Genomic DNA, 16,924 nt, shown 5'->3' on the forward strand with positions numbered 1-16,924 from the left:
CAAGGCAAATAATATATTTTTAGAACTTGCTGAAATATTTCAGTCAATTTTTCCCTTTTTGGGCTTCGTTTCTCATTTCCCTGAAAACTGATAGAGATTAAACATGTTTTACTTTAGATGCCATGTCACACGACATATTCAATCCATCTTACTACTAAACGGCTTGTGTTAATAACAATATGATTGTACTTTTAAAATTTTCAGCAATGCATGCACGATTCGATGCACTATTTATTAACAGCCAAATTAGCTTGTGAATTTCCCCTCTCCTTTTTATTGTTATCCTACCCTTTTTCTACTATTGTTTACACAATGAAATGGGAAGTCAATAAAAGTGGAAACATATTTATAAATAACTGAATACGCTTTTATTGTCAAACATTATTTTGACGCCAATCTCGAAATGGTTACAGCTTTTATCAGACCAACACAAAATACGATTCACTACTGCTCGTGCAGTGATCAGTAATTTCTTAGTAGCACATAGATATAACAGCACCGAATGTTTTCCAGACTATGCTTTCAATTTACCTTATGAGTGCATTTCTTACCTTCAAATTTTTACCAGCTGTAAAAACCAGTTAGTTGTTTATATAAAAGATAGATAAGAATAACAATTTTCTTGTTTCCATGACGATCATTTTCTGGTATGATGTGGATGAATTTTTTTTTTATTATTATCAATTTTTCACAGGCTTTAGCTATTTCATGTAAATGCTTCATGTAAATTTAGCCCTCCTTTGACCTAATTTTGTTAATCAGGTTCGATCTGATATTAGGAGAGGGAAATACATATATTAAGGGGGGATATTCAAGAATTCCTATATTTTTTCATAATATTATAAAATTACGTTATAATTTACGCTTATTATGTAGGTCTTTTCTGAAACAGTTTGTTTAGTTTACAGTTTATTCTTTTCAATTAATTTACCAGGAAAAACTATGTGGGTGATGTAGTAGTTATCGTTTACAACAACGAATCAACTTTCAACAACGAATTAAACGAATCAACTTCCTCAGTTTCTTCTTTTTCTTGGTGAAATTTTGAGTGTAAACTATGTTGACAACTTATAGCTTAAGTATTTAAAATTTTCCTGGGAAGTATTTTCCTCTAAAATTTAACAGAAATAAACGAAACCAAACAAATTTGGTTTAATGAAGCTATGAAATGGAACGACATATTTTTAAAGTCCGTCAACTCAAATCAAAATTGACTTTAATAGAAGAACAATAATATAAAAATACTCGATTGATAGATTTTATCTTTAGTTTTTTTTTTTGTTTTTTTTTTGTTTTTTTAGGAAGCCTTAGTGAACTGGTTCTCAACCGATTTGAATGTGACATTATTCTCAACATAAATGTTTTGTCAAAATTAAGGCTGTAGAGTACAGTGAGACGAAGGGTACATGTTCTGCAAAAGACCCACCAAGATTGTAAAGCCCTCCTCCCCCTCCCAGTGAGGCATGGGCCCCATGTTGGGAATCGCGGTTGCAAACTAAAAGAAACAGTGATCTACCAATTCTTGACATGTATGATTTCCCCCCTCCCTTTTCTTGGCATCCATTAGGGTAGTAAGATCACCCATAGCCCAAAAGACTGCAAGCAGACGATTATTATAGTATTATTACGTTTCAAATGATACAGATGAGCAAGTTTTTTTTCCATTCTGACGTGTTCAGTTGGGTTCCTCCCGCTATCAAGAGAGGTGGCGGATAGAAAATAGGGACAGGTGATGTTTTGAGAAAGATGGTACACTGTTAAATAAGAAAAATTAATCGAAAAAAGGTATCAGATTTTAATTCTGCTAATTTCAGCTTTTATTGAATTTTGTCTTTTATTTTTGGTTTTTTGTTGGTTTTATTTTAGTTTTTAATTTTTCTCAAATTGACCCTCCGCGTTGTTATTAAAATGAAAACCCTTTATCAAAAGAATACATCAAAATGGAGGATGATGGAAGGGCTCCCATTTTATTGCCCTTCTATTAAACTGGTCGGGTAAAATATATTTTCGAAAACATTGGGGGGGGGGGGCATTTTTTCCATTTCCTAAATGAAATACCAAAAAGGTAATTTCCTTTTTGTTCCAATTATTTGAGAAATCATATTTTTCAAAATATGATTTCTCAAATAATTGAAAAAAGGAAAAAAAAATTACTGGAACCTGTAAAATTAGAAGAAAATGAATCAAATCAAAAACCAAATTACATAACTTTGCCTTATATCCCAAGGTTGTCACAGAAATTAAGGAAAGAATTAAAAAAACATAATATAAAAACAGCTTTTAAATCAGGACAAAATATAAGCTCATGGCTTAATAACGGAAAAGATAAAGTTCCAAGAAATATACAACAGGGGGTATACAAAATTCCATGCTCTTGTGGTAAATTTTATGTAGGTAGAACACAGCAGAATTTAAAAAATAGGCTACAGCAACACAAATATGCGATAGATTGCTCGCTAAGACAAAATAAAAAACCTGATACTTTTGAATCCGCTATAGCTGGTCACGTGTATAATTTTCCTCATCATAGTATTTTATTTGATCAGACAAAAATTATTGATAAGTCTGTAGGACTTTTACAAAGTTTCAGAGAAATTATAGAAATAAAAAAGATTATCTATGGGGGTATTAGTATAAATAGAGATGAGGGGGAATTTAAAATAAATTCAATTTATAATAGTTTAATTAAAGACCAGTCAAAAACTTCAATGAGTATTGATTTGCATAATTGTCCTGAAACAAGTAATAACCTTGCGAACGGAGGTCAAAGCATGGTCAATGCTGTAAGAAGTCAACGGACGGCAGCTAAAATAGCAAATGAAAAAATCCATTCAATTTATAATTCATAATTGTGTTTCATTAACCTGTAAGATTTTGATTGGATTTGGGGGTTGGGTGACCTTTTTTTCGTATTGTTACAAGTATTTATATTTTTCATTTTTGATAGATCCCCATTTATACAGCGATTGTGGCAGAGGAAAGTGCCAATAGAAACAATTATTGCAGTTTTTTCTAAAGTTACAGTCAAGTGCGGGAGTGTTTGTTTTAAAATGTGAGTTCTTGTTTCTTTTATATTTGATTGTTTATATTTTTAGTTTGGTTTAGTTGTCGTGGTATTTTTATAATGTCTTAAAAATAGTCTTAAATTGGTGTAATTTTCTCCTTTTTTGTTTTTTTCCCCCGTTGAGAAAGGCTCCCGGAGGTGGGGCCGAAATATTCGGAGTATTTTTATTTTTTGTTAGTTAAAGTGTAGTTTTTATTTTATTTTGTTGTCACTGCTTTATTATAAACAAATTAAACCCGTTTTTTCTTCAATTATTTGTTTCGTAAATGGAAAAGCAGTGTGGTCTAAGAAATTATTTACTGGTCTGGTAAAGTATATTTTCGAAAACATTGGAGGGGGGGGGGGTATTTTTTCCCTTTCCTAAATGAAATACCAAAAAGGTATTTTCAAAATCTTGGGGGTATGTGGACCCATGATTCTGCACCCATTGATTTGTGAAAAATACATATTATTTTAAACATACAATTCCATTACTCAATCAATCTCATTGTACGGGCTATGTACGCTGGCTCTATAATCAGCCAATCACGATACAGGGTAGGTGTATTCAATCCATACCAATTTTTGGCTGCAGTTTATTCTAATATTTTGTAAATTATTTGATGACCTCATCGCTATCTGTAAATATCCCACAAACAGAAGCATTTTTTATCTTCTGGAGTTTTTGAGAATTCTTGTTGTTGGTTTCTTTTCTTGTGATAAAGGATACAAATCAAATTTTACCCCACTGTCTACTTTTATTAGAATTGGTTAAAAATCAAATTTTCTTTAAAGGCCTATCAGTCTGATCCTCATGTATTTTAAATATTTTGCTGCATATGTATACTATTGATCCCTAAAGATACACAGACAAATTCTAAATTCAAGTCTAATTCTAAGCGAATTACTAGCTTAAACATGATTAAAACTTTCCACTAAAGAAAGACAAACAATAAATATTGACACCGTCTAGAATTTTCTTTTTAAGTCAAATGCTTCTTTATAGTTTGTTTAGTAGGATTTACAGTCAAAATCTTACACAAAAAAACTGAGTGGAAAAACCACCAAATACTTCATTGATTGCGTGGATGTTATATACTCATTGCAAATGCTTCTTTATAGTTTGTTTAGTAGGATTTACAGTCAAAATCTTACACAAGAAAAACTGAGTGGAAAAACCACCAAATACTTCATTGATTGCGTGGATGTTACTTACTCATTGCCACGTTCAGATTCCTAAGAACTTCAGGAGGAAAACTACTTAAAGTATAGTCCTCCCACCATGGCTTTTTCTTTCCATCCGTTTCAATTGGTCTTCACCACTTCATTATCAGAGGCACTATTTTATAAAAAAGCACAAACTTGAAAAAATTGATTAGTTTTTGCCCAAACATAATTGCGACCAAATGGGTCGTCAATTCCAGCATACAGCCTCCCGGAGCACACTAAAAAGATTAAAAGTTAGACTTGAGAATTTCAAACCAAGGGAGCTACAGGGACCAAGGGAAAAAAGGGAGCCAAGGGCAATGAAAACTCTTCAAGCTTCACTGTCTTATTTTTAACTCATCTACTGGATAACTTATATACCTTGCTGCTTGCAGAGCCTGACTTTACAGGTATTGACTTCACAGTCAAAGGATAGAACCAAAAATCTCAAACGCCTTATTTTGAGCTATAAATTTTTAATAATTTTCGCTAAATTTACATTTTGTAAGATGTAAAATATCCGCTACCCAAACTGAAAACTGCCTAAAAGTCCCTAGATTCTTCTGATGTACCCATGACAATCTAGATACATTAAATAATTCACTGTTTACTACTGCATTTATTCTAATTCACCCTCTTCTCTGAACTAAAGAAATACAAAAACAAGTTTTTTTCAACTGAAACAAAGGAGCAACATTAAAACTTAACACCCTTGTCAATACCTCGCTCTTAAGCTAAATTTCTTTAGTGCTTTCAAAAGACCTATTTATTCTAATTTAATGGCCTTTGGGATTCAGGGGTCATTCTTCAAGACTTGGAATTAAATTGGAATTTTATTGTACTGAACTAGGTATTGACCAGGAGAAGACCCCCCCCCCCATATAGGTAATAAGTTCTGTTCGTTTTAAGTTTTAATGTTGCTCCTTACTTCCAGTTGAAAAAACTTATTTTTTAATTTAATTTTCTGATTGTTTTCTAAATAATGCTGAGAAATTCGGGACCCCTTCCATGGAAGATTCTCTTCCCCCACAATAAATTCCTAATACGTAGCCCTCTCCCCCGAACACTCCCCCCAGAAAAAATCACCGTGAAAAAGTCTGAGAACTTTCCAATAACCAACAGTATATGTAATCAATGGGCAAAGTTGGTAACTTGCAGCCCGTCCCCCGGGGACTCTGGGGGATTAAGTCATGTTACTAAAATTGATAATGGCTTGAAAAATTCGTCCTCATCTAGGCCAGATTCTATTCCTACTAAGGTAGTTAAATCTATTCTTCCTTCAATAGTTGTGTCTCTAACTAAACTTATTAATCTTTCATTTAAATGTGGTGTTTTCCGGATGCTGTCATAACATACTCGGATTATTGATCGGTATAAAGGTGGACCAAAAATAGATCAGCAAATTAACGAAAAATTTCAATTTTATCACTGTTTAGTAAAATCTTCAAAAAGGCTATCCTTTCTCGTCTAAAATCCTTTCTAAAATCTAAGATCTTTTTTCATGATTTTCAATGTGGTTTCCGAACGAGGCACTCCACTGAACATGCCTGCATAACCCTTTTGAATTTTGTACATTCTGCACTAGATTCAGGATTAATTCTGGCTGCTATATTCGCAGGGCATTCGATTGCTTAACAACTGAAATTCCTATATCGAAGACGTCTCATTTTGGCATTAGGGGTAATGTATTTTCTTGGTTTCAGTCTTATTTGAATGATAGGTTATTTTCTGTCGATCCACTTTTCCATGCACCCTCAGAAGTAAATTTTGGCATTCCTCAAGGATCAGTTTTAGGGCCAGTGCTATTTTTGATCTATGTAAATGATCTTTTTTATGTAGTAAAAAAGCAGAAACTTATTGTTTTAGATTTTGTCATCCTAAGCCATCCCTTGCCCATTGTGCCAACTATAGTTCACTATCTTCTGATGTCATTGTGCTGATGAAAACATACTTGGCACTTCAAAAAATTACGAATCAGAACTTCAATAAAATTTGGAGACTGTTTGAGAGAGTAATTTTATGGCTGCACGCTAATTATCTTACTCTAAAAGTCAAATTTTTTGATGTTTTCACATGTTTCTCAGGTTTATCCCCAGATATTAGAAATTCATCAGCCAAATGTGATAATTAATAGATCTAAAGATCGAAATGTTCGTTTTTTGGACATTCTTGTTGATAAAAACTTGTCTTTCAAGCTGTCTATTCTGTGCCAGCTCGAAAACAGCTGGCACAGAATGTTTTGTGCCAGCTGTTCCCCCTAAAATGCAGAGAAATGCACCTTCTCTGCATTTTGTTCGTAAATACCCTGCAAAATTTCGTCTTTTCTTTTTTTTTATATAAGAACCTTGGATGTCTAGAGAATCTGGTTGTGAGAAAAAACGTCTGAAAGCGATTATTCCGTTCTTGGTTTGTCCTCTTTTTTAGTAAAAAACTGAAATTTGAAATCTCTTTGTATAAAAACATAGTTTGCCTGTAGAGGTTTAAAGCTTCAATATTTTGGAAACATTTTATTATTCGTTATAATTTTTATTTCCGTATTGGTTAAGATTATTCTTTTCAAGCTAATTTTAACTATTTCAATTTATTTATTTTTGACTTACCATGTAAGGTAAATTTATGTAATAAATCTGTGTAAGGGAGTCTCTTTAGTAGATATTACTAGATGTAAACTGCGTCTAATTGACAACGCTGAAGCTAATTCAAGTTATATGACTAGACCTCATTCCACCACATTCATAAAATACCGCTCTGAATAGTGTTACACAATCAAGTAACACATAACACCTAATTTTTTTCGCTGTGACATTGCCCTGTTTTTTGTGTACAATTTATGTAAGGGATGGATTTGTGCATCGCATCTTATTTAACTCCAACATGATGGCAATTTGAATTTAAAACTTCTATCTCGGAATGGAAAATTCTTGGAAGGGAGTAAAGAGGGGAGCTTTGAATAAATCTGAGTGACAGGGCATATATAGCTGTGTTTCCGTCAAGTGGCTTTGTTTTACAATCAGCTGTCAGTAATGTTAACAGTAAAATCATGAGATTAAAAAGGTAACATTTGAAAATGGAAAATTTCCAAAAAGTAATTGGAACTGAACTAGTCAATTTTGAACATAACATGACATGAAAACAAAAGTTTATTTTCTAAATAGCAAAATAACAACTAATTTTTTTAATTTGAAGTCAGTTTAAACTAGGTGTTGAGCTTCGCAGCTTTCTTTAATCTTAACCATTACTAATTATTTCTTAATCTCCTAAAAGCCCTTTGTTATAGTTAACTGTTTCAGACATTGGTCTTCATGTCTACGTACACAAGTGGACGTGATGAGAGGTTCTTTTCACAACCAACTCGATTTTGGCCCGAGAGATGGGGCCGTAGAGACTCGAACAAGCAAGTTGGTGTTAGTCATCCACTGGCATCGATGCCCTTTGGGCATAGCACACGAAATTGCGTTGGGAAACATTTGGCACTCACCCAAATGTATTTGCTTTTAAGTAAAGTGAGTAGCTCTAACATGTTTTTTTCTATTGTAAAGGCTAATTATTAAGGTAAGAATGGGGTTCTCTATTTCAAAACATTAGATCCAACTTGGGGGGGGGGGCTTGTGTTTGTTTTAAGCTTGACTATTCAACTTAACCTTTATTCGTTTTAAGATTTATTTATTCATTTATATTAGTACCTGTTGTGTGTTTTTTTTATGCTATGATTGTTTATTTAATTTTTGTTTGCTTTGGGCTTATTGGAGGGGCTAGTTGCCCTCGGATCTTTTTTGACTCTTAAAAAGTGAACTAGAATTTTCAATTTACAATCAAATGAGCCCTTTGAAGTTTTTACGATCATTCCTTTCATAGGAACCATATATGCCCCATGGACATAACTTACAACGTGTGCCGCCGGGACCTGGGTGGTTGTGTCGACACTGGAGATTTTGTCTGACATCTGAACTTTAAAAAAAAAATGGCTCTTTCAATTTTTTATCGGATGGATTGGGGGGAAAAGGAGTGGGGGGGGGCTAGTTGTCCTCCAGTCTCTTTTGACTCTTAAAAAGTGAACTAGAACTTTCAATTTCCAATCAAATGAGCCCTGTCTGAAGTTTATATGAAAATCCCTTCCATGAAAACCACATTTACCCCCAGGGTATAACTTACATCGCCTTTCCCCGGGCCTTGAGGGTTGGTGTTGACACTGAATTTTTTGTTATCTGACCTTTGAACTATTTTTAACAAAATGGCTCTCTAAATTTTTTTATCAGATTCATTTGGCGAAAATGCGGTGTGGTGGGGGGAGGGGGACTAGTTGCCCTTCGATTTCTTTTGACTTAAAAACTGATCAAGAACTTTCAATTTCCAATCCAATGAGCCTTCTCAGAAGTTTATACGAGCATCCTTTCCATAACAACAGTATATGCCCACATGGCATAACTTACAACGGCTGCCCCCGGGCCCCGAGGGATTTTGTCGACCCCGGAGTTTCCGTTACATGATCTTTGAAGTATTAAAAAAAAAATGCCTATATAAAAGTTCTTATCGGAACGGTTTGTGGAAAATAGGGCTTGGAGATCTCTTTTGACTCTTAAAAAGTGAATTAGAGCTTCCGATTTCTAATCAAATGAACCCCCTGTCCCCGGGCCTTGGGGGGTTATGTTGACCCCGGAGTTTTGTTGTCTGATGTTTGAACTATTTTAAACAAATGGTAATCTCGAAATTTGTATTGAGTGGGTTTGGGGGAAAAATGCCGAGAGGGAGGGGGGGGGCTAGTTCTCCTCGGATCTGTTTTGAATCTTAAAAAGAGAACTAGGACTAACAATTTCCATTAAAATGAGTCATCTCCAAAGTTTATACGATTATCCCTTCCATAAGAACCATATATGCCCCCAGAGCATAACTTAAAACAGCTGTCCCCGGGCCTGGGGGATGGCGTTGACACCGGAGTTTTATATCTGACCTTTGAAATTTTGTAACAAAATGACTATCTCAAGTTTTTATGAGATGCATTTGGGGAAAAAGCAGCGTAGGGGGGGGAGTATTTACCCTCCAATCTCTTTTGACTCTTAAAAATTGAACTAGAGCTTGCAATTTCTAATCAAATGAGCCTTCTCTGAACTTCATACGATAACCCTTTCCATAACAACTGTATCTGCCCCCAGGGAATAACTTATAACGCCTGCCCTCGGGCCCCCAGGGGTTGTTTCGACCATGGAGTTTCCTTTACATGATCTTCGAACCATTTAAAAAGGCTATCCCAAAGTTGTTGTTGGAAAGGTTTGAGGAAAATAGGTTGTAGAGGGGAGTGAGGGCTAGTTGCCCTGTGATCTCTTTTGATCCTTAAAAAATGAACTAGAAATTTTAATTTTTAATCAAACGAGCTCTCTGAAGTTTTCGCGAGCATTCCTTTCATAAGAGCCATATATGACCCATGGACACTACTTACAACGTGTGCCGCCGGGCCCTGGGGGATTGTGTCGACACCAGAGATTTTGTTATCTGACCTCTGAACTATTTTGCAAAAAAATGGCAGTTTCAAAATTTGTATCGGATGAACTAGGGAGAAAATAAGGGGGGAGGGCTAGTTGCCCTCCGATCTCTTTTGACTCTTAAAAAGTGAACTAGAACTTCCAATTTCCAATCAAATGAGCCCTCTTTGATGTTTATACGAACATCCCTTCCATTGGAACCATATATGCTCCCAGGCCATAACTTACAACGCCCGCCCCCGGGACCTGAGGGGTTGTGTCTACACCAAATTTTTTTTATCTAATCTTTGAATAGATATGTCAAAATTTTTATCCGATGTATTTGGGGATAATCTCTCCTTATTTGAACAGGGAGTCTGATTAATTACAATTTGCATAATTTCTTTTCCATAATTAAAATCATCTTAGTTTTGTACACAACACGCTATGGTTCATTCGAAGGGCGGATAGGACGAATATGTTCATTGCCATAATTCGTGAAAGAGCTTGAATATTTTTCATACGTCTTTTCCATAGCTCCGATGGCGTCATCAAAGTTAATAAAGTTTTTTCATGAAATTGTGCACTTTAAATTTTGTCCCACTCGCAGAAAAAAAAGCGTCGTGTTTTGACTTTATAGCAAGTTTTCTGAGCAAATAAGTGAAATAATCAGACGTGGAGCTGAGAAATCCCTCTTCTTAAGTATTTTTTTCCTTTTAATATGTAAGGATTAGATGATTTTTTTTTGTCTCGGCCTTATTTGTTTACTAAGCACTTTACATTATTATAAATGTAGACACTTATTTATGTGTGCTTTATTTGAAATTTTCAACAAGTCTTCTGCTATTGGCTGGACTTTGCGGACTTTCTTAAAGAAAATAAGTAAAATTTTACTTTTTTCTGACATCAATAAAGCCAACAAAATTATGCGAGAAAAATGGTTCATTATCTTTGTGGACAGCTTAATTAGCTTTACTAACGGTGTTGGAACCCTGTATTAGTCTTATACATGGTAAATGTGCCAATTACCTATTATTAGCGTTTTCATATTTTATATCAGCCGTTTAAAGTTATTAGATCAAATCCACTCTCTTGAGGTTTTAACGTCAAAGCTCTTGATTCCCTCTTACTTTTATGAAGTAACAAGTTTATGTTCCTTAAGAATAATTACCAACATGTGCAATAAATAAAATATCAGGTACTGGGACTTGACTGTGACTAATGTCTCCTGCCGGACATGACTCGTAGAGAGTGATGTCAGTCTCCTTCAACTGATGTGATCAGCAGCTAACGCTGGTGTATCGTGGACATCGATGTTTGCCAATCAGGTACCGGGCTGTATCTGGAATTTTTGTTCAGGGGGGGGGGGTACAACAAAACCTAAAAACACATATTGAAAATTCGTTTATATGCATTTTTATTATGTTTTTACTAGCCGGAAGAACATTTTGGAGGATTTTAAACCCCCTAAACTCTTTCTATGAGGCCTTGATCATATAATACAGTAATACAATAAAAATAGTACTGGGTATTAACAAAACTTGTTGGCCGGAAGCTTTAAGTAATTTTTAAAGGGACCAATTTGGTTAGGTCCAGTCTAAACCGTACATAAGAGTGTTTTCCGTGCTAATGAATGCTTGAACATTAACAAGCACCATTAAATTTTGAAAATTTCCCAAAAAGATAATTGGTTTGGTACTTTAAAATCAAAACTGACAGATTGTTTTTTTTTTATTCTGAATCAGTTTGGCCTCTGAAATTTTTTGAATTATTCAAATTAAAACGTGTTTTAATTAAAAAAAATGAACTCATAACGTTGAATTAAGAAAAGAAAATGTCTTAGAATTTAGCTGCACTGTAACTAGAATTTGCTAAATAATAAGATTAAAGCTACATACTAAGATTAATAAGATTAAAGCTACATACTGAGAATAAGAGAAATTTGCCCTGCGAACGTAAGAATTTACGAATTCTTTTGCGGATCTTCCTAATGCATGAGATTTGTATGAAATTAAAGGAGAAAAACAAGTTTTTTCAACAGAAAGTAAGGAGTGGCATTAAAACTTGAAAAGAACAGAAATTATTCCATATATGAAAGGAGTCGTCCCCTCCTCAACGCCTCCCTCTTTACGCTAAAGTTTTTTCGATATTTTAAAAAGTAAAGTTGTGAGAAAGAGTCAAACTTTAGCGTAAAGAGCAAGGCGTCGCGGAGGGGGCAAGCTCTTTCATATACGGAATAATTTCTGTTAGTTTTAAAACTTGTTTTTTTATATATTTAATTTATGAATGTTTTTGAATTAATGTATGTTTTGATTTTGGCTCACCGCACATGAATAGTTAAAACGGAATTTGCAAATTAATTTTTTTTGGATAAATGGCTTTCTCATAGTTTTAATCGGACGATTTTGATAGAAAAGGAGTGGGGGAGGAGGTCTAGCTGCCTTCCAATTTTTGATTACTTAAAAAGGTAACTAGAACTTTTTTTACGAACGTTTTTATTAGTAGTAAATATACGTAACTTACGATTTAACTTCAGTAACGAACTTCTATATTTGTATATTTTCATTACGTATATGAGGGGGTTCACCGCCTCGTCCATGCCTTGTTTTTTACACTAAAGCTTGAATTTTGTCCCAATTCTCTAAGAATGACCCCTGAATCACAAAGGCCGTAGAATAAATAGTTGAAATTACTAAAAATACTTTAGCGTAAAGAGCGAGGTATTGTGGACGAGACGAATCCCCCTATATATGTAATTATTTCTGTTCGCTTTAGGTTTTAATGCTGCTCCTTACTTCCAGCTGAAAAAAAATTTTAAATTTATTTTCTCATTGTTTTTTTTTAAATAATGCCAGAAAATCCTGCGGCCCCTTCGTGGAAATTATCTTCACTGATGATAAATTCCTCCATGGAAAGATCCTCCCACGTAACAGCATCCTCCAATTAAAAAGAGTACTAGAACTTTTAATTTTCGTTAGAATGTGACTTTTCATGACATTCTAGGACCACTGGGTCAATACGATCACTCCTGAAAAAAAAAAGAATATGTGATCTATCTTCTGGCAAAAATACTAAATTTCATATTTTTGTAGAAAAGAGCTTGAGGCTTCTACAGTAGGGTTCTCTGATACGCTGAATCTGATGGTGTGATTTTCGTTAAGATTTTATGACGTTTAGGGTCATATTGTTTTTCTCCCTATTTTCTAAAGCAAGGCAAATTTTCACAGGCTCGTAACATTTTATTGGTAAGGCTAAACTTGATGAAACTTATATTTTAAAATCATCATAAAAATGCGATTCTTTTCATATAACCATTAGTATCAAATATTCATTTTTTAGAGTTTTGGTCGCTTTTGAGCCGGGTCGCTCCTTACTACAGTTCGTTACCATGAACTGTTTGATTTATTCCAAATATGTGTGCCAATTCAAAATCGTACTTTGATAATTGGTGGTCTAATTTTTATGAAATAAATCAGCTTAATCCTGTATGCTTAGCATAAAGAAAATTTACTTGAGAAGGATCTTTGGACCCTCTATGGGCCCCAGGAACTGTATGGACGTTTCTATGTCTGATAAGTGAACCTGCAGCAATTTCAAGATACCTTTAGTTTTTTATGCTTAAGGAGGTATGGCGGTTGAGTTGACTTCAGATTTTCGAAAAATTTTATAATTTAACTAAAGTGTGAAAATTTTATTTGTTCTCATATAAAGGGGAATTTCATTTAAAATAGGTGATATAAAAAGGCTACGAAAATATATTTTTGGAGTTTCATATATTGCGACATGTCATGGATTGCATGAAACCCAATACACACTAAAATGACGCCTTTCAATGAATAATAATAAGAAGAGAAACTAAGACTTATAATAATAGTAATAATTATAATAATTTATTTACAACCCACTGCACAAAACAACGTGAGGATAGTGAAGTTAAAGAAGAGAAAACAAAATAAACATCAGAAAAGAAAACACATAAGTACAACAAAATCAACAGAACAAACGGATGAGAACAAAGGTACAACACAATAAGTACAACAAAATTATGTGTAATTAATTTGGTCCTACTTGTGCTACTGTGGAAAATTGGAACCACGAGAACTTGGTTTGGTAAACCTATAATAGCAATTTATTCATTTTTCATGTGTTGTGTTGCGAGAGCAACACTTTTTTTTTTTCGTATCACCCCGATTTCAGCTTATTTCTAGAAAGTGGTAAGGGTATAACCTCTGCGGTTTTTACGGAAAGTATGGACCTTAGGATGGATAGAATGGATTGATGAATATGACTTTGCATTTTGGAAAGCTTCGTAGAACTCTTGCCTGGGGCCAAAAATCTATTGTTCCTACCCATTTCTGTTCGTGATTTCAGCTGAGTTTATCATTTGGTTTTTCGCACTTGGAATTGCGGTAGAGAAATGGTACCAGATGTGCCTCTTAAACTTTAAAAGTTCTCTCATTGGTAAAGAAATTACAGTTTATCCTTTGCTCCTTTCCAAGTGATGACGTTAGAAACTTGGCCTACGGCAAAAAAGTCAACTTTTGAACTAAGACAGATAGATTTTTTTTTTCGAAGGCAATTTGATAGCTCTTGATGAACTGATCAAATTATATGTAATTCATTTTTTGGTAGAAAAATTCCTTCATGAAATACATCAATTTGAAAGTTTAAAGTGGTTGACAACTTCAGTAGTAAGGTACACACTGAAACCAAAAATAGGCCGATACAGAAATGGTATCAGATGTGCCTCTTGAACTGTAAAAGTTCTCTCATTGCTAAAGAAATTAGAGTTTATCCTTTGCTCCTTTCTAAGTGATGACGTTGGAAACTTGGCCTACGGCAAAAAAGGCAACTGTTGAACTAAGACAGATAGATTTTTTCGACGGCATTCGATAGCTCTTGATGAGCTGATCAAAGTATGTGTCGTCTATTTTTTGCTAGAAAAATTCCTTCATGAGATATACCAGTTTGAAAGTTTAAAGGGGTTGACAACTTCCGTAGGAAGGTACACACTGAAACCAAAAATAGGCCGATACCAATTGTGAGACATATAGGGGAGTTTTAAGCAACAGTTGGGTGTTAGCCCATAATCATCTTTGTCAATGAGGGGTTTACAACTTTTTCTAGTTGGTGTACCTATTATTTGTTTCCGGTGTATTTGATGGTAAGACCAATTTGTTTCCAGTGGTAAGACATGTAGGGGACTTGTTAGTAATAGACGGCTCTTAGGTTACAATCAACTTTAGCGATGTGGGGTTTGCAACTTTTGATATTTGCAATGAGGGGTTTGTAAATTTTGCGGCTTGGTATACCTAGTATTTATTTTAAGATCGTTACAGATTAACAACTTCAGCGTTTAATTGAAGCGAGGAAACAAAACCAAAGTGTTGCTCTCGCAAAACTTTACTCGGCGAAGCTGAACAAAGGTTGCCACAACACCTCACGTTGCCCATGCAACGTAGATCTAGTTTCTATTAATACAATGCATGTGTGTCTTCCTAGGTTCAGCTTAACGGTTCGAGATCTAATTTTCAGATTTGTCCTTTTTTTGATGAAAAGTTACCTTGAATCTTCTCCCTGATTGGTTAAATGCCAGGATTATGCTTGAAATTTGAACCTGGTTGAGATTGCCAAATTAAGCACAGTAGACATTGTCGGCGGTGTAATCTTGGGTCATTTCGTTTTGTCGCCAAGTGTGGGATGCTGAGGCTTGAACGATGCATTATTGCAGTGCTTTTCAAGTTTTGGTACTTACAAAAACGTCAATTCACTACTAATACAAACTTTAAGACAAATACGCAGTTTGTAAAATACAAAACGTTAATAAAAATGTTAATTCATCTCTGTACCTTTTAAACTTTAAGTTTTCTTCTACGATTCTTCTGTACTTCCTATCAGTTCTTTTGAGTTCATAGTTAATCTTCTATGAATTTCTTCCAGGTGTTGGAATCTCACCGAGTAACTTGTGATAATCATGAATATATTCAGTACAAAATGAGATTATTAGCAACCATGAACGAGCCTCTCCAAGTAACGCTTACTGGACGGTAACGCGGGTTAATTGAAAGTTATTCCTTATCTATTTATTTCTCAGTTACAATTAATTAAGTAAGCACTTTCCAGTTAGTAGAGTTGTCCACAGTTTTGTTCTCCCAAATTTATTTTGAAAGCCATTGACCAACTCCCCCTTGGGTGGTATGATGAGGACCTAAAGATATTAGAACTATAGTCAATCCCACAATATGAGCACCACTCCTCGTACCTCCCGTAATCTGGTCGACACACGAGAAGATCCCAAATACCTGTTTACGGATTGAAATGAAGCTTGGTTTGCGTATGAATATCTGAAAAATTATTTTCCATATTAAGAACACATTTTAATGTTGTAACACATTTAAAAACACATTTCAAGTGTACCTTAAGGTTCAAGGTCAAAGCACACGCACGCATCATATTGCACAGGGATTTCACTTTCACCTTTGACAGGTTCTGTGGAAACTAGTAATTTCCTTCTGAGTTCTGAATGCTCTAGTAAGTTCATTCTGTGGAAGTGTGAAATACGATAAACAGCGCGATTTAAGTGATTGGTGGTGAGTGTTATGCTACATGGTAGCTGGGAGGATTTCCCAGAGTGAGCGTGCATCACAGTAAACATTGTAGGGTGTTATTTCTCTTTGGTAATTTTTTATGCCTTTGTATCGCTCATTTATTTGCTAATAGCTGTTATTGTATTCCTTGTTTACACCGACCTGTTGATTTTTGGGAATAAATATTGTATCTTACCATATCAAAGTATGGAAAATTCAAGGAAACTTCCCTCAAGTCTACATTCTTTGGACTCTACAAATCTTCGTCGATGTCTGGTACTAGGGATGGCCTTTTGGATTTTGTCGTATACCATTCCGGATATATTAGTAGTGAATAGTTGCATATTCTTTTGAAAAATTGCTAATTTTAGTTTAGGAGAATGGGGTGTTAGGCATTTCTAGGGGTTTAAATGGTAGAAGAAAAGGTATCAGCTTATGATGAATGTGATGAAGCATATTGTAATCGATCAAGTCACCAACTTGGTGAAAACACAAACAGTAGTTGCATTGTTTTTTAAATTATAAATTAGGGTCTAACATATTTTAAATTACAGGAATAATCTTGAAATTTCTGGAGAAGGGGCTATGAGTTGGAACTTAAGGGGTTTCGGCCTCTTCATAGTTTTTTCCTG

General features: G+C 34.6%; 1 long non-coding RNA gene across 3 annotated transcripts; it reads left to right on the forward strand.

The window, feature by feature from the left end:
- Positions 1 to 2,138: 2,138 nt before the first annotated feature.
- Positions 2,139 to 15,768, forward strand: LOC136033642 (uncharacterized). Of its 3 annotated transcripts, none has more exons than XR_010618984.1 (3): positions 2,139 to 3,052; positions 7,527 to 7,752; positions 15,646 to 15,768. It is a non-coding gene; the product is annotated as an uncharacterized LOC136033642 (long non-coding RNA). The 3 variants fall into 3 exon arrangements; XR_010618982.1 differs by having other exon boundaries at positions 2,148 to 3,052; positions 7,540 to 7,752; XR_010618983.1 differs by lacking the exon at positions 2,139 to 3,052 and adding an exon at positions 5,913 to 5,929 and having other exon boundaries at positions 7,540 to 7,752.
- Positions 15,769 to 16,924: the final 1,156 nt, after the last annotated feature.

This window comes from Artemia franciscana, chromosome 12, assembly GCF_032884065.1.
Source record: "Artemia franciscana chromosome 12, ASM3288406v1, whole genome shotgun sequence".
Lineage (NCBI taxonomy): Eukaryota > Metazoa > Arthropoda > Branchiopoda > Anostraca > Artemiidae > Artemia > Artemia franciscana.